The sequence below is a fragment of the Misgurnus anguillicaudatus genome, chromosome 3, assembly GCF_027580225.2.
Source record: "Misgurnus anguillicaudatus chromosome 3, ASM2758022v2, whole genome shotgun sequence".
Lineage (NCBI taxonomy): Eukaryota > Metazoa > Chordata > Actinopteri > Cypriniformes > Cobitidae > Misgurnus > Misgurnus anguillicaudatus.
Window position 1 is genome coordinate 12,787,675 of NC_073339.2, and position 18,604 is coordinate 12,806,278.

At 35.4% G+C, this 18,604-nt stretch overlaps 1 protein-coding gene and 1 long non-coding RNA gene across 9 annotated transcripts in view; one reads left to right on the plus strand and one right to left on the minus strand.

The window, feature by feature from the left end:
• Positions 1-18,604, plus strand: part of grin2bb (glutamate receptor, ionotropic, N-methyl D-aspartate 2B, genome duplicate b) — a 141,161-nt gene that overhangs the window by 55,392 nt on the left and 67,165 nt on the right. The gene's annotated exons all lie outside the window — the stretch shown is intronic.
• Positions 1,864-3,978, minus strand: LOC129420762 (uncharacterized). The gene is made up of 3 exons (XR_012365753.1): positions 3,342-3,978; positions 2,887-2,935; positions 1,864-2,035 (listed from the first exon to the last, which is right to left on the minus strand). It is a non-coding gene; the product is annotated as an uncharacterized lncRNA (long non-coding RNA).

Here is an 18,604-nt window from a genome sequence, read left to right on the forward strand (position 1 = left end):
GATTCGCTCACAATGCAATGCTAACAGGAGTTAACTTAGGCTTACAGAGTCCGAAGGGGGAGGAATTATGATAATGTAGGTCTTGTCTACGTCAACAAGCCCAGGAAGTAAACTGTTGCCTACAATCCGTGTGTTTGTTGTAGTCCAAAAAAAGAGATTTACATTGGAGACCATAACTTGCATTATCGTTTACTTTGGGGTTTGAACCTTTTGCATATTGTTAACGTGCACTAATACACACTTACACACCAAAGGAAATGTAAAAACGTGAATCGGACCATAGGTGCCCTTTAATCATCAAATGAAGTGATTTTTTTTCTCTTTAATACAAATGATGCTGAGGCATTATTAAATGAATCATGACAAATAATGAGGATAAGTATTTCTCCATGAGTCTGCTTATATGTCAGCAATTATAACGTTACCTAGCAGTCATTACGTTCAAATTTTATTGGTGGCTTGATTGTAAACAACTTTATTATTATTTTTGTACAAAAACATTTTCTGAATTGTATGATAAAACAGTATAAAGGCTAAAATAAAATGCACTTTTACTGTACGGTCGGGTCCATGTATACTGCGCGTGACTGTGGCAATTTTCGTCATCAGCTGCTGGATTTTTAAAACCCCACATACATTCTACGTGTAGGCAAAGGTATTTAACTTTTTCCCGTCATTGACGAGTTATCTCATCAATTAAGAGAAAACATTTGCATGAAAAAAAACATGTTCCTGATGAGTGTTTATGGTTATCTGTAATACCGCGATTTTCCACTAGATGTGTCGCACTTACCCAATTTATTAAAAAACTGAAGCAAAAAATTATTAATTTTACACTCCGTGTATGTTTTGATAATCGTTCTGAATCTGATCTCTCACAAAATTCCTTCACAAAAATGCCATAATTTCAGCTTTTTTCAGCAAATATAAAAAAAACATATTTAAGAGTTTATAAGCAGAGAAAAAATAAAGATAGGATGAAACTTCCCCCCCCCCATTTTGTTTGTTTGTTTATTGATTGTTTGAAACGGAGGGTCTGTTCTTTCATTTGATATATTTGTATGTTTATATTTTTTCCTGGAAGGCATTTTGTGAAACTTTTTTGAAAAGTAAAAAAAATTATTGTGGGCAACTTTTTAAAAGTTAATATTAAAAAGATGCGTCACTGGTATTGATATGAATGTGGGATGTCGCGAACTGTCAGAATGGCCGCTCTACCCTGGTGAAAAAATAGTATGCTAAATATATTTAATTTTGATATACTTAAGTATACTTGCAGTCACACTAATGACCAGTATACTTAAAGTGTGCTATTGATTAGTTTATTTAAAGAGTGCTATTTTGGAACAACTAATTTTGTACTTAATATATTTTAGTTGTATATTAATTGTAACAAAGTACAACTTTAAGTGTATTTAGTGTACTTTTGTGTGCTAAAGTGGAACAACTTTAAGTGTATTTAGTACAATTTAAGTACATGACTGTTTTTGTGCTAAATTCATGCTTGATAAGTGGATTTAGAGTGTGTTTTATTTATGTTAGGAGTACATTACAAATGTATTATGAGTGTCTTGCAAACATACAATCAGTATACCTTAAATAGACTGTTTGCATACATTCTATATATTTTTGGCCAATCCAAAATTCTAAAAACTGCCCTGGTGAAAAATGAATATGCCAAGTACATTACATTTTGTATACTTTTACATACCTGCAGCTAGATTAGTAATGAGTATACTTCAAGTGCGTTAATAATTAGTTAACTTAAAGAGTGCTATTTTGGGAATAGATTACTTGCTGGTAACATAACCAAAATAATTTTTTCCAAATAAATAAAAGCTGATTAATACAGTCAAAAACAAGTCATTTTAAATATATTTAAAATATAGTTTTATTCACAGCATTCAAAGTGTACAGTATTTGCCTAAAAATTGAACAATTACTCATTGAAGAATGTCAAGATGATTAAGTTTACAACGTCTTTCTCTCCCAAATCAACTTTAGTCTGGCAGGTTTTGGTTCAGGCTTAGGAAATCTGAAAAAGATAGACAATAAGCTCAATTAAAAAGTGTTTAATATTAAAACATTACATTTAAGACTTACTGTATTAAATCTATAGTTTACTGGCAGAGATTGTATAGCAGATATATTTTTACCTAAACTAGAGCTTGACTAAAATGTCATCATATATATTAAGGGCGGTTTCCCAGACAGGAATTAGACTAGTCCTAGACTAAAATAAATGTAAGAGCTGTCCAAACTGAAAACAACTTCTGACATATCTTAAAATACATCAGTGCCCTTTGTTTTACATCGTAATGCACATAAGTAATGTTTTTAGTAAGGCATGTTTGTTAAAACTATCCTTATTAAACTAAGGTCTAGTCATGGATAAAGCTAATCACTGTCTGGGAAACCACCCCAAAGAGTTTTCATTATAATGACTTGTCTATATGGGCTGCAAAATCCTTACATAAAATACTTCAGCTCCTAAAGAAAGATTTTATTGTATTAAATTTAAATGTAAAACTTGTCAGAAAGAAAATGCAACAAGCAGACAATTGGGTGGTTTCCTGTAAAGGGATTAGCTTAAAACAGGACTAGACCTTAGTTTAATTAAGAAATATAACTAGTTTAAAAAAACATGCCTTAATAAAAACATTACCTGTGTGCATTTTGAGGCAAAACAAAGGACACTGGTGTATTTTAAGATATGTCAGTTCAAGTTGTTTTCAGTTTGGACAGCTCTTACATTTATTTTAGTCTAGGACTAGTCTAATCCCTGTCCGGGAAACTTCCTCAATATGTATATAACGTTATCTAAACTGAAGCTTGATTTACTACTACGAATGAATTATTATATCTTAAGAGTTTAAAATGACTTACCATTAGCTGCAAAGTCCTCCCTACAAATGTCTTTGAAAAACTTTAGCTTCTGAGGAAAGAATGAAGCATCATTAATACTAAATACAGTTAAGTTAGGTAAAAGCCTTACAACCACTAAACAGTCAATAAAGGGTTAACTTTCACGCTACATTAAAAAAACAGATTTTCTGACGCTACCTTTTTTCATTAACATATACATACACACCAATACATATATTTAACAAAACAATCGGGTGTACTAATTCGATATAACAGGCTAACAGTGCTATCTTTCAAACCTTTAACATTAGCTATAAGCTAAGCTAAGCTAAGCTACACAGCAGTTTATCACTAATAGCGAGTTAGACACCGCGTTATTGACAACATTTCGCATTCGAAATATGATAGTCTACTGATAAACTTCAGAATGGTCAAACGATAATCAAATATATTAATTTTAAGATATTTTAACGTACCTTGGGACTGAATCCGTCTGTTTTGAGCGACTGGTAAAAATCAAACTACGTGCGTCGTGACGTCATCCCACACGTCAGATGCATTATTCAAATCTCAGAATTCACTTTTTTCTGAAATGCATTTACGAAAACTGTTTAAGTTAATTAATGTGTACAGCTAAAAGCGGTATGCAATTGACTCAAAAACTACAAAAAAACAAACACTCATATTCCCCTTACGAAAATGAATGTTTTTTTGTGGTAAAAGTTTAGTAACCATGTTTTTTTTTTTGGTGTATTGATTATTATTAGCAAAACCATGGTCATTTTGTGGTAAAACACAGTTCATTGGTTTATCCAATGCTTGACTATAGTGAAGTTAAAGTGTACCTTATTATGTTAATAGTATATTACAAATGTATACATCTACAATATAAAATGTAACAGAACATACTGCTCTCTCGTAATTTTAAGCCCACGTTATTTCTCCATAAAATAATATACTTGTACACCCCATATACTTTCAAAATGTGCTTAAAATATACTGTTTCTAAAGAATACTAAATAATGTATTTTAGAAATATACTGTCAGTGCATTATTATAATGATAACTTTAAGCATACCGATAAAGTATACCTAAAATACATTTTAAAATAAGTTTAAATTTAGTATACTTTGAAAATTGTACAAAACTTTAACTTTAAGTATATTTTTCTAAAGTATACTTTTAGAAAATATACTAAAGTATAATTATTTTGAAGTATGTTTAAAGTTTAATTGTAAAAAATACGCGCAAATATGTTGTAAGCATACTTTAAATATGTTTAAAGAACGTACATTCCTTTGTAAGTATATTTGTAATGTACTATTGCAAAGTTAAATATACTTGAAATACAATAAAGTATATTTGTTTTTCACCAGGGTAGTCCCACCCATCAAGTAAAAAGAGCCAATCAGTAATTGCATGTTTCGAAAATCTGTGTACATAGTCAAATAAATTATACTTTGCAAGGCTGTGTGTTCAACGTACATTCGCGTACACGTACAAAAATAGACTATACTTTGTGTTGTAGAATTTAGCTTGTAGTCAACATGTGTAAGCCTCTGATCTGAGTAGTAGAAATCCAGAAGTCCTTTAAAACTCTATGGGGCGGTTTCCCGGACAGGAATTAGACTAGTCCTAGACTAAAACATTTTTAAGAGCTGTCCAAACTGAAAACAACTTACACTGACGACATATCTTAAAATACATCAGGGCCCTTTGTTTTGCGTCAAAATGCACACAGGTAATGTTTTTAGTGGGGCATGTTTGTTAGAACTGGTTGTATTTCCTAGTTAAGCTAATGCCTGGTCCTGGATTAAGCTAGTCCCTGTCCGGGAAACCGCCCCCATGACTGTTAATGCATTGTTTTAATGTTTTACACAGCTTTAACTGAAAGTACATTCTAAAAACCCTGGTTTGTTTCAACCGATGGTTGGTTAAAGTATGGAAACACCCAACCAATGGTTTAAATTAAGTAATAGTGTAATTGTATATTTGATCCAACCATGAGTGTAGAATCTGTGTAGTTCCTCAGTGTCCAAGCGAAATCCCTTTTCTCAAGCCCCTCTGTATTTGATCTCTAAATCCCTTTACTTTATTATTTTGTAAACTAGTGAATTTGCTTATAAAACTAAATTACCGTGCTTGCTTAAATCAGATTTGTAGGATGACACCAGATCAGAAAAAAGGGTCTCAAGCTGTCACTGGGGCAGTAACCTCATTCTAAATATGACTGGGTTACTTTTGACCCATGTTGGGCAAATATTGTATAGAACAAACCGCTGATTTAAAATTTACCCAATGATGGGTTGTATTTAACCCAATTGTATGGTTATTATAACGTATGGTTGCATAACAACAACCTAGCATTGGGTCAAAAATAACCCAGCATGTGTTTTGTCCAATATTTACCCAACATGGATCAAAGATAACCCAACAATTTTAGAGTGCTTTAAAGGAACACTCCACTTTTTGAAAATATTTTTATTTTCCAGCTCCCCTAGAGTTAAATATTAGATTTTTACCGTTTTGGAATCCATTCAGCCGATCTCTGGGTCTGGCGCTACCACTTTTAGCATACTGTATCTTAGCATAATCCATTGAATCTGATTAGACCATTTAGCATCGCGCTCAAAAATAACCGAAGAGTTTCGATATTTTTCCTATTTAAAACTTGACTCTTCTGTAGTTACATTGTGTACTAAGACCGGCGGAAAATGAAAAGTTGCAATTTTCTAGGCAGATATGGCTAGGAACTATACTCTCATTCTGGCGTAATAATCAAGGAATTTGCTGTCGTAACATGGCTGCAGGAGGCGCAATGATATTACGCAGCCGCCGAAAATAGTCCCCTGATATTGAAAGTTACTAAGGGGACTATTTACGGGCACTGCGTAATATCATTCCGCCTGCTGCTATGCTAATAGTGGTACCGCCAGACCCGGAGATCGGCTGAATGGATTCCAAACTGGTAAAAATGTAATGTTTATCTCTAGGCGAGCTTGAAAATAAGAATGTAAGTATACATTTGGTACCAATTATGTACCTCTGAGGTACTAATATGAACCCTTTAGGTGCAAATGTACACTTTTACCCCTGGGACAGCTACAGTAGGAACCTTATTTTTTTTTTTACTTTTTTTCTAACAGTAGTATAACATAGTGGCAAAGGTTAAACACTGCAGTGTGTATAGCTTTAAGACTTTAGTCTACACACTTAATAAAGCATATAAACCAACCCTACGACCTCTTCGTCTATCCCTCTTTCTTACACTCATCTTCCCTCCGGTCTTTCCCTTTGCACTCTCTCCAGTTTTCTCGCCGTTTCTTTCTTGAGATTATTAAGGCAGCTTAAAAACCCTCAACACATACTAATGCACCTCACACGCATGCACACCACGCCCCAGCGCCTCTGATAAAGATCAAGCGCCGAGCTCTCAGCAGAGGCTATACAGTGGATGTGCGTGTGTGTATTTTGGCTCCTCCACCAGGCTTACATGTGTCAATAAGTGACTAATTGCCTTTATCCTCTGTGTTACTAATGAGTTCTATTAACCGAAAACAGCCGAGAATTTAATTACCGTACGAAGGTCGAAGGATATAAAAAATATCAACTCTGTTATAATAATGTCCCTTTTTCAACATTCATTCTCCTTTTTATTTTTTCTCTTATTTTATTCCATCCTATCCACACTGCCTGCGCTACTTCGGTGTACGTCCTGCATTCAGCGCAGGGAGGTACGACTGACATGCCTGCCGTATTGTTGCATATTAAAGCCATACAATTCAATGAGACCCCAAAACGTTTGATTGGAGCAGCATGAAGCCCATTGTGATTACAATGGATGTTAAACCTAATACAGAGAGCAAGATCTGGTTTGATTACGAATTCATTGGATGAAAAAAGGAGAACATAAGACACCACAAATGGAAGGAAATATATAAAAGGAATGTGAATGTCCTCCATACTTTGATTCCTTTAAACCTCGTTTCATTGCTGATGAAAACTGGTTGGCTCATATGAGTTGGTAATGGTGCTTAAAGCTCAGGCCGCGTGTGCTTGACATTCATAAGCGGTATTGGTTGTTGCTTAGGAAGATGGAGTTTTGTGCCGCTCGTCTGCGAGTTTGCGTATTTCCGCGGGTCTTTTTAATATGAAGCGTTTAGCTCATATGGTGCGTCTTAGGATGATAAAGTGTTTCGAGTTGGACTGTGTGTTTGTGTGTGTCTATGGAAGATGAAGTGTTTTCTGTGCCCCCTGTTATTACAGTCTATTTCAGTCTGACAGTGCCTCATACATCTATGTCACGGTGAGAGAGCACAACTGTGTACGTGTATGTGTGTTTGCATGTGTACGGGGCGAGTGTTTCTCTGATGAGGTGAGTCACGTCTGTTTTGGTTTTTATTGTGTGTGTGAGTTCGTTCCTTCCAGTTATGAATGTCTTTGTGTTGGCATGTCTGCGAGCGGCTGTACGTCTGGGCTTTAATGTGATGCTCTGGGTTATCTCTCTAGATCTACATTGTCTAGCAAACCAATTTTCCTGTGTTTATTTTAGAATAAAGGGTATCCAAAAAATAACCCCATGTGTACATTTTTCCCGCTACCTTATTTGATCAAGCATTTTGGGTGTAGTTGTGGCACCATGGCACGTTTTGATTTGCATGAAGGCACTTGCATGTGTTTAAAAATAAGAGGTCAGGACCAGTACCCCTAAGGGTTGTTAAAGCGTGGCTGGCAGTACCTTTGAAAATATGAGCTTAGACTCTGCGTAAGCCGGCAATTTTGGTTGCTTGTGGCTGTTATGCATATTTTTCTGGTTTCACAGATGGATCAATCTCACAGCAAATACATAAAATGCTTTTAAATCAGTCATCACCTAAGGATAAATCTGGAATGCGAATTGAAGAGTTTTGTCATTTTTTAGTACAAACTGTCAAATTATTCCTGCGTACAACACTTCCAAACTGGATGTCTGGCTAAAATCAGCAAAGTTTTTTGTTATCTGTTAAAACTGGAAGGTGTTGGATTTGTCCATATATTGGTATAAGCGACATGAATGAAGAGATTTAGGTATCAATTATTCATACTTCATTTCCTGCTACCTACATCAATAGCGAATCTCTGGTCCAGAAAAGACCTTTGCATATTAGAATTGTTAGTCACGCAAATATTGAGAGTTCATTATCGTACTTGAGTTATTAGTGCGCCTGATAATTATTTTGGACAACAAAGTCTTTGGTTTTAATACAGAAATAAATGGGTAATTTCTCACACTGAGAGTAAAAGATTAAATAGTTGAAATTTGGCCATGGGGAAAGGGAATTAGGAGGATGCTTTTTTATTAATGGAGGAAAAGCAATGTATTCTCTTTTCACGTCATGCCAAGCCTACAGTACATAGTGAGCCAAGAGAAACATATCTGCAACATCTTTATGAGATGCAGGACGTCTCATTAAATTCAGCAGGAGTGACTTCTCTTGGTCTGCAGCAGATGCTCTGAGCAAACGGGACTTTCTTAACCGACTTCTAAACTATAAACATCATATGCAATGAATGTCACGATGTTATTTTGAGGCTAGAGCTCAGCACAGATATTGATTCGATTCAATTCACAGACTCTTGATTTAGTAAATGTGACGAATATTCTAATAGAAATTGAAAATTCAGCACTACTGTTTGGAAAGAAGCTGCTAAAGGTATAAAGGGAACTGCTAATGACTAACTGTGAATTGCTTAAAAGAAATGAAGAGCACAAAAAGCATAACATTTTATCACATCATCTACAAGATTGAGCCGGTGTCCTCCATAATATTTTTAATCAACAGGTTTTCCTGTTGTGTCAGAAAACAATTCATTGAAATTAACAGTGTTAATAATCCACACCCAGAGTATTAAAAATAAAAAAAAAGATATGTTAATGTTTCTGTATTCACAGAAACCAACGGGATTGCTGTTTTATCGGGTTAAAAGCTAGACATAAAGCTGTAATGGAGCATGTGCCCCCTACTATTTTTTTCCTAACACGTTTTCTTAAAAACCTGATGCTTTGCAGCACAATGCTTGCTTAACCCACTATCCCTAACAAGTACAAGGAAAAGTAACTCATGCGGCAAAAAAAAAAAAAAAAAAAATATATATATATATATATATATATATATATATATATATATATATATATATTGGTATTGATAACTGCATTACCGAGATGCTATTACTACTAAATAGGCAATGTTTTAAATATATGTAAATACATTTGGTAGAAAGTAAAGTTTAATTAAATATATTTTTTAATTTGAAAATATATTAATGTTTAACCTTCATATATTAACATATATTTTAAAATGACAAACACATTTCTAATTTTACAACCCATACGGCAAAAATATATATTTGTTCCTGGCCAAAATATAAACGTTTTTATAAAATGTATAATACACTCACCTAAAGGATTATTAGGAACACCTGTTCAATTTCTCATTAATGCAATTATCTAATCAACCAATCATATGGCAGTTGCTTCAATGCATTTAGGGATGTGGTCCTGGTCAAGACAATCTCCTGATCTCCAAACTGAATGTCAGAATGGGAAAGAAAGGTGATTTAAGCAATTTTGAGCATGGCATGGTTGTTGGTGCCAGACGGGCCGGTCTGAGTATTAAAACACAGTATTGGTATGGTGTTCCTAATAATCCTTTAGGTTAGTTTATACAAGTATAAAAGTATAAAATAATAAATAAAATATAAAATTATAAGTTTATTTTTTGCCATTGAGCAGCTCAAAATTAAATTCACCTTTTTATACTTTATATTAATATAAATGCTTTAAAATATATATTTATTTTTAAAATATATTTTAAAATTTGCAAAAATGGACAAAAATATATTAATGAAAAATAATGTAAACATATTTCGAAAAATATTTCAGTACATATATATTTTTTGACCATTTTTGTATATTTTAAATTATATTTGAAATTATATATGAAAATATATTTTTTGCCATATGGGGTAAACATGTATACATTAAAATACTGAGGTTTTTAGCCATAGTTACTGCCAACTGTTTATGTAGTGCCCTAAAATAGTAAATTAAATATTAATTTCATATCTGAAAGATTGCTGTATTGTTATCGTACAAAATCAAAGACAGTACAGAGCACAAATGTGTTGTCTCAGAAACAATGCAATTCGATAGATTGTCAATATTATTTAGAAACTCACTTTAGTTTCCTCATGTTTAGTACCTCAATCATGTATCGACTGTGGTACTAAGTACCGATTGAGGTACTAACCTGGACTTCTGCACCTTACTAACTGCACCTGGACTTCTGTAACAAACCAGCCCAATTGTCATTAAAAGCTATCCCAAAACCATCTCAATGACCATTCACAGCCTAAATAACAACAATTAATGAACGAAATCCATCTTTAACCCACTAAAAAAAATAAACTTGTGGAAACAGTTGATTATTTAACTCCTCCTGAAGGATGCAGACTTGGCAACACATAGTCGTGCATGGTCATGGACTTCTAAGTCAGCTTTTGTGTCCTCAAAGGTACCTAGGTCCATCTGTACCTAAATGCTTCTTATTAGGATTATAAAAGGTACTGCCCCAGTGACAACTTTTGTACTTTTTTCCTGAGAGTGTATGAAATGTAAAACACATTAGAATATTGATGTAGAACACTGAACATACAGTAATGTGTCATCATTTTGACATATTAAAGTAACTCCATCTTCATTATCAACATGAATTGGGGCTCACAACCCATTTTAATTCTGTAATTTGACATTTCATGTAGTGAAAAGGGGTTTATCACTGTACGAATTCACGGTATCACATATCACGGTTTGTTTCAAATGGTGCACAGGGATTTAGGGCATGATTGCATCTTCTGACCTTCACTATACCATTATTTTATATGCAATGTGAAAAGTGCTATACAAATAAATATGAATTTAATTATTTGAAGTATTCAGACTATTACAGTACTTTTACAGTAGTACTGTGTTGTCGCTGGACACAGGATACAGGCAGTTGTAAGTAAATGGTTAATGTTGTCAGTATTCATTAATTTTTTATTCCATTTATTATATTTTGTTTGAACATGATTTAGACAAACATTTTTATTTCTTGATAAGGAAATGCACTTGCAAATCCTTTCAATTTTTTTCATAATTGTCCATATTTTCGTTATATTTCTGTTAGGGCTGCACGATTATGACAAAGATGCATTGTCGATTATTCACCTTGATATTGTAATTGTCATGTCAATTAATAGACTTTAAATTATAGTTTTGAAATGTTGTATATCTTTCTGCATAAATTCTAAACATTCAAAACTAAATAATATAATGTAATAACATTGTGTTGTTAGTAACATTGTGTTGTTAGTAAAAACCCAAAATGAATGGCTATAGGACACGTCAATTTATTATTTGTAGAATCTCTGATTCACTGCTGTATTTGGTGCCCAAACATGCTGCCGAAATGCACAGAAATGAGCACAAATGGATAGCTGTAATTAAGGCTTTTGGCAATTATGTAATTGTTTCACCATGAATTGTAATCATGATTAGTTTTTCGATTAATTGTGCAGCCCTAAATTCTGCATTGTCTTCATTTTTACTTATACCATACAGTATATATCTGCACATATCAACAATACATGCAATAAATTTCAGGCTTATATACTCTACTCAATAAACATGCAAAACATTATCCATTTTATCATTTTTCCTCATGTATGATGTTTTACTTTCTTAATTTTATCCAAAAATGCAAAGCACAGCAAAGAGCTAAACGTGTTTATGGAGTTGTAACCCACGTCATAGCCTGTGTAAATGGCAGGCGGTGTTTACGTCACACTTGTTGAACTGATTACAAATGGTCCTGGCTGCCATTCAGAGAGAGAGAAAAGAAATAATTTCGTTGTTCCTACAGAAGAATTACTTTTGTTGGAGAGGAGAGCGAGAAATGATAAGGGGTTTGGAATGAATGTGTTATTGGCTTTGCCGTAGAAAAAGACATCAAGGAGAGGAAAGAGAAGATAAAGTCCAAGTTAAAAGACAACAGAGAGACAGACCGACACTGTCGCTGACAAGGAGAATAAGACATGATACGAGCAAGACTGATAATAGAGAAGAAACTTTCAACAATTAATGAGCCCGGTAGCAAGTCTCATTTCTTCAGGAGAAACAGCAAGAATGAAGGATCAGAGAAGAGAGGAGGGGGTGAACGTCTTTGCTCTCGTTTTCCTCGGAGGGGCCTAGAGACAGAAAAACTTGAAGAAGAGGATAAATGGAGGTCATTGTGTGTCTGACATAGAAACTTAGGCCATTGCCTATGGCTAATGCATGTGTGTTGCTTAATGAAGTTATTAACTAGACAACACTTTGCATGCATGTTTTGATGCGAAGACCAATATGAAATGTTCATCCATTTCAGCCCGTGCACGACTAACCTCTTAAACCATTATTTACTGTGCCGCTTTGACAGAGCGTAAGCTCCATCAAAAAGGCTTTACGATCAACAGCTTATGCAATGATGCGCCTTGTATGTGGGCTACGGTGCTCGGCTCAGGGGATAGAAGCGGTGTTGTCGTGCCACACACGCATTAGTGTATTATCAATATTCACCCCGAGCGTAATAGAACTGAATGCGAGGAGTGTTTACCTCTATGATGTTGATCAACGCAGGCAGGGAGATGCATCGCGGACTCCTGGCACCATTGAGAGGTGTCTAGACGTCACTCACACCTATGGGTGAATTCGTTCTCGCATTATTCTCGAATTCTAGGCCACGGGGAAAGAGATGAGAAATAAAGATGGAGATGAATGGGGAGAAAAATAGGAATTATCTCTGCTGGACGGAAATAGCCTTGTGTTTCAATCAAAGACTGGGTTTTTAAAAAAAATTAGATTTAGGAGCGCAGAGCTGGAGGGGGGTGTATAATGGGAATTAAGGTTGTTGCACGTTAATTTATCCATCATACGTGACATGTAATTAATTCAGTATGGGTTTGATTAGAGATTGAGGGAACAAGGCCCATTAACAATGATTTAATGATTAAGCACAATGTGTTCGATTCAGAATAATGAAAATAATTGTTTCTGTGAAGATAAGAGACAACAGAAAGTTGTAATAAAGTAACAAAGCAAAACGGAAGATTTTAGGACTAGTTGCCCAGTCACCTAAAGGATTATTAGGAACACCATACTAATATTGTGTTTGACCCCCTTTCGCCTTCAGAACTGCCTTAATTCTACGTGGCATTAATTCAAAAAGGTGCTAAAAGCATTCTTTAGAAATGTTGGCCCATATTGATAGGATAGCATCTTGCAGTTGAAGAAGATTTGTGGGATACACATCCAGGGCACAAAGCTCCCGTTCCACCACATCCCAAAGATGCTTTATTGGGTTGAGATCTGGTGACTGTGGGAGCCATTTTAGTACAGTGAACTCATTGTCATGTTCAAAAAACCAATTTGAAATGATTCGAGCTTTGTGACATGATGCATTATCCTGCTGGAAGTAGCCATCAGAGGATGGGTACGTGGTGGCCATAAAGGGATGGACATGGTCAGAAACAATGCTCAGGTAGGCCGTGGCATTTAAATGATGCCTAATTGGCACTAAGGGGCCTAAAGTGTGCCTAGAAAAAATCCCCCACACCATTACACCACCACCACCAGCCTGCACAGTGGTAACAAGGCATGATGGACTCTACCATCTAAATGTCTCAACAGAAATCGAGCCTCATCAGACCAGACAACATTTTTCCAGTCTTCAACTGTCCAATTTTGGTGAGCTTGTGCAAAATGTAGCCTCTTTTTCCTATTTGTAGTGGAGATGAGTGGTACCCAGTGGGGTCTTCTGCTGTTGTAGCCCATCCGCTTGTGGTTGTGTGTGTTGTGGCTTCACAAATGCTTTGCTGCATACCTCGGTTGTAACGTGTGGTTATTTCAGTCAAAGTTGCTCTTCTATCAGCTTAAATCAGTCGGCCCATTCTGCTCTGACCTCTAACATCAACAAGGTATTTTTGCCCACAGTACTGCCGCATACTGGATGTTTTTCCCTTTTCACACCATTCTTTGTAAACCCTAGAAATGGTTGTGCCTGAAAATCTAACTAAGCAGATTGTGAAATACTCAGACCAGCCCGTCTGGCACCAACAACCATGCCACGCTCAAAATAGCTTAAATCACCTTTCTTTCCCATTCTGACATTCAGTTCGGCGTTCAGGAGATTGTCTTGACCAGGACCACACCCCTTAATGCATTGAAGCAACTGCCATGTGATTGGTTGATTAGATAATTGCATTAAAGAAAAATTGAACAGGTGTTCCTAATAATTCTTTAGGTGAGTGCATGTATTGGAAAAGCAAGGTGCTAGAGAGCACTATTCGTTTGAAGGCAAACTACAATTTCACCACGATGGGGGAAAATCCTACTTATTGTCCCATTAACATGTACTGATACACACTTACACACGAAAGGAAAATCATGAATCGGACTTCAATGTACCAATATGCACCTTTTCGGTACGAAATTGTAATTTTTGAAAATGTACCGCCCAATTGCGTAGCCGGCATCTTAAAAGAAGGTGCTGTCAGTGTGTATGTATACAGACATTTTTTTCAGTACATATATTTCCAAATGAAAATTTCACCAGACATCAGTATTAACTCAAGAAATCCACAAATATAAAGAGTTCACAACATTAAAGTCCATAAATAAAGTTATGTGCAATAAAGTTGAATAACAAAGGAAAAAACTATTGAGCACGTTAAAAAAAGCTAGTCACAAAGGACAAGAAAACAGCTGAAATCCATAACTATTTAGAAAGTAATTATATTTCCTATCTGTGCAAATTATTATCAACTGGGTTAGTAAATTGATGAGCTATAAAAAGGCTTTTCATTACCAAGGTGCCACACAAGACATATTTTTGTGCTTAAATATTTAAAATGGCAATACCTGAATGCATGTGAAATACCAAAATGTAAAATAATCGCTTGTGCCGACGCAGCGTTTGACGCAGCTGCCTTTCGGTCCTTTGAACTTTGAAGCTCACCCAGACATTTGCGAAAGATGATTCGCCTTATAACGCTCACTTGTGATTGGGTATATGTTAATTCACTCAAATCTAAGTCACAAACAAAAAACATGGGCAGGAATGGTGTGTGCGAGTTGAAAAGTGTGGGGGACAAAATCATCTTTATAGCCCAGTATGAATGTTTGTACCTTTGCCGTAAACTTGCTGTAAACTCGCCTGAAAAGTCCGCTCCCCTTCTCACTCTCATAATGGGAGAGGGAGGGTGTTACTGCGCCGAGTCGAAGTACTCCCAAAAGTGCTATTACGCCATAAAATATAGTTCCTCTTTTAAATCCGCTTAGAAAAGCGCTACGTTTTATTTTGTACCACCAAACTTGCTCGTATAACTACTCGTCTTAAATAGGAAAAACGTTGATGTGTTTGGTCACTTCTAACTTTATCTCTAAATGGTACAATTGAATGAATGGGGCTAAGCTAAATGCTATCGAAGCGTCGCAGCGCGCTCCAGCGCTTACGTGCACGCACACAGATGATAGAGGGATGTATCAACAGTTCTTAGTTAAGGTAATAACATATTTTAATGTTGAAAATGAGTAGACTATTCCTTTAAAATTCTTTAATCTGTATAATTGCATTTCAATTTTTCCATTCAGCTAATGATTCATGAGATGCTAGACAGTGAGTAAGAGAAATCAGTAAAATAGGCTACCGTGTTTTTTGTAATAGGACTACAGCTGTGTGGAAAGTCATATTACATAAACAGCTGATTGGCAGTAGAGTCTATTTGTACATCTTCAGGAGAAATAAGGTGTTTTTAAACAAGACACTGAAGTGAGAATTTTTTTTTCTTTTTACAATGATTTGTGCTTTTGTGAAATGCTTTATGAAAGATGTGACGTTCTTACAGCAAGTCTTTATCGTAACAATGAACCCAGACACAGTGATCGGGGCTTGTAATGATTTTGTGAGAAAAATTACAGTACTGTTCTGCTTATTGCACAACTACTTACCCTGAAAATATTGATTTGGAATATTGATTTGAGTTTCATTTTAAACTTAATTTATAATTTTTGACTACACTTTCATTTTAAATTTAATTTATAATTTTTGACTTCACTTTAACTTGTCAGATTAAGTTAAGCAATTTCAACTTGTTTATATGAATTGCTATAACCTGCTATAATTTTTCAAATAGTAAGATAAATGATTTGCACAGCCAATTTGAATGAAGTAAAAAATAAACGGTGCCTAAAACGTTTACAGTCTATGTTTGACCAATCAGAAAGTATTTTAGAGAGCCAAGCAATAAATGACATGATGTCTGTGTGCATGTTTCAGCACTGCAATGCCTATAAAGAAGACCTTGCATTAGCAACACAATGGTCAAGGGTTAGATCCCAGGGAGCACATATTAATGCAATCTCATGGCAATTTTTTATCTTTGACCCTCTGCCGTTGGGGGTTAGGGGCGGAGTTTTATTATTGTTTTTGTATGACAATCATATGTTTTTGCTGTGGCGGCGGTGACATCTTTTTTTGAGGGGGCTTGATGTGAAGTTCGTGACAACATGTACTGTATGTAGCCCATCGTGTGTGGTTCTTTTTTTCAAAATATGTGTTCTGCGCCTCGAGAGATCATGTGTGCATCACGTGTTTTGTCAAAATAAGTGCCAGCTGCAGATGCTTCTAAAGGGTTTATGATAAAAGAGACTCTTGCGTTTGCCAGTTACTTGGATAATCTCATGCGTAATCCGAGTTTACTGTTAAGTGAGTGTCTTGCGTGTATTTTGTGAACGTGAGCGTACACATATTTTGAAAAAAGGAACCACACACATGACACTCCGAACACTTATTTTGAATTAGCGCCCCTCGGATGAGCAGTCATGAGCCGCCACTGTGTTTTTGTACGATTCACTTCATGGGAATTCATACGAAGTAAAGGAACAGTATGTAGAATTGTGGTCAAAACTGGTATTGCAATCACAAAACTTGTGACTAAAACTGGTAATGCAATCACACAACTGGTGGCCAATACACAACATGACAACACAAACATCAGTTGAGGGCTGCAACTCCACTTTTTAAATGACAATATCCTGGCCGGATCACTGTTGTCAGTGGTATAAGTATTTGAAATGAAAATGATTTCTAGTGACATATCAGGGCTATTTTATGATTAATTGATATAAATTTCTTACATACTGTTCCTTTAACCAACTCGTAAAATACATAAAAATTCCTGTGATATCAGGCTGTATATACTGTTAAAAGAAATGTATAGATCGAATGCAATGTAAGTTGCTTTGGCTTAAAGTGTCTACCAAATGCATAAAGTAGGAGTCATTCAAACAATGGCAGATACAAATCAACCACTGGTCTTGTATCTGGTCATGTATCTGACAAACATTCAAGAAAGACACGGCATTTGTATTATGGACAGTAATTCACACTAACAACTCTATTAAATCATCAGTCTAATAAGTATGTGAAAAACATACAATAATGGAAGATTGAAAGAGGTGAACTGTGACAGCCCAACACTCCTCTTTGCTTTGATGGCTAGGTCTGTTATAAGCAAGACTCTCCTCTCTCTCTTCCATTTGTTCTCTAAAACCCCTTTCGTGACACATGAGTCATCACATCCAAATCTACTGTGTACAACCCAATAATTGCTCTTTAGAGCTGTTTAGTACAGTACTAAACATACATTACTTGCGTTTCTCATGTTGATTATGTAACATTAAGTGTCCAACGATTAAACATACTGTAAGGTTTTTTCTTTACAATACTTTACAACGACCATACTTCTGTATTATAAACTGATTGATTTGTATCTCAGGCAGCTGTTTTACAATTTATCAGCATTTGTCTTTGATGTTAAGTGTACAGTATCTGTTGATAAATGTTTTATTTGCCATGCTTAAAGTTGCATTGGTTTACAGTATGTCTGTAGTTTGTTTGCTGTAGTGAGCAAGCGCAGCCTTTTAATGCTCTGAAGAGCGAGTATGAACCCCTGTGTGGTTCAGCGCAAACACAGTTTGGCTTTGCTTATGCCACTAGTGTTGTGAGGGGTTGAATCTTGTCAATTGTGTTTTAGGAAAGTGGAGCTGTCTTTAGCTACTGAGTTAATGGTACATCAACTTTGCCCAGAAGTTACCATGACATCAGATTAGGAATTCTGGTCTTGTTTGCATTTTTTCCTTATCATTCATGACCCTCTCTTTTTGTTTTCCTCTTTTTTGCACGCGAGTGGTTTCTGGAGAGAGAAATAATAAATAGTATGCAAAACTTCAGACACTGTGGGGAAGAATGTGCAGGACTTTAAACAGGTCACGTGTCTTTCTGGGACCTTATCTGCATGAAGGCACACACAGATTTCGGCAAATCATTGGCAGTGTGAATAAACAAAAAAATCAAACAATCTCGGAAAAATCCTGGGTGCATTTTCCGTGTATTTTTCACAATGTCTGTGTGAAAAATGGTTTAGTTATTTACCAATATTATGCTCTTAAAAATGCTGTATTAATATTATTATGTCCATATGTGCAAATTTTTAATTAAAGGGGACATATCGTGAAAATATGACCCAGTAATTTAGTTTTGGTAAACCATTCTCTGCAAGCATGTGAAAAAATAGCTCATTGAAATTTGACTCCCCTTGTGATGTCAGAAGGGGATAATAC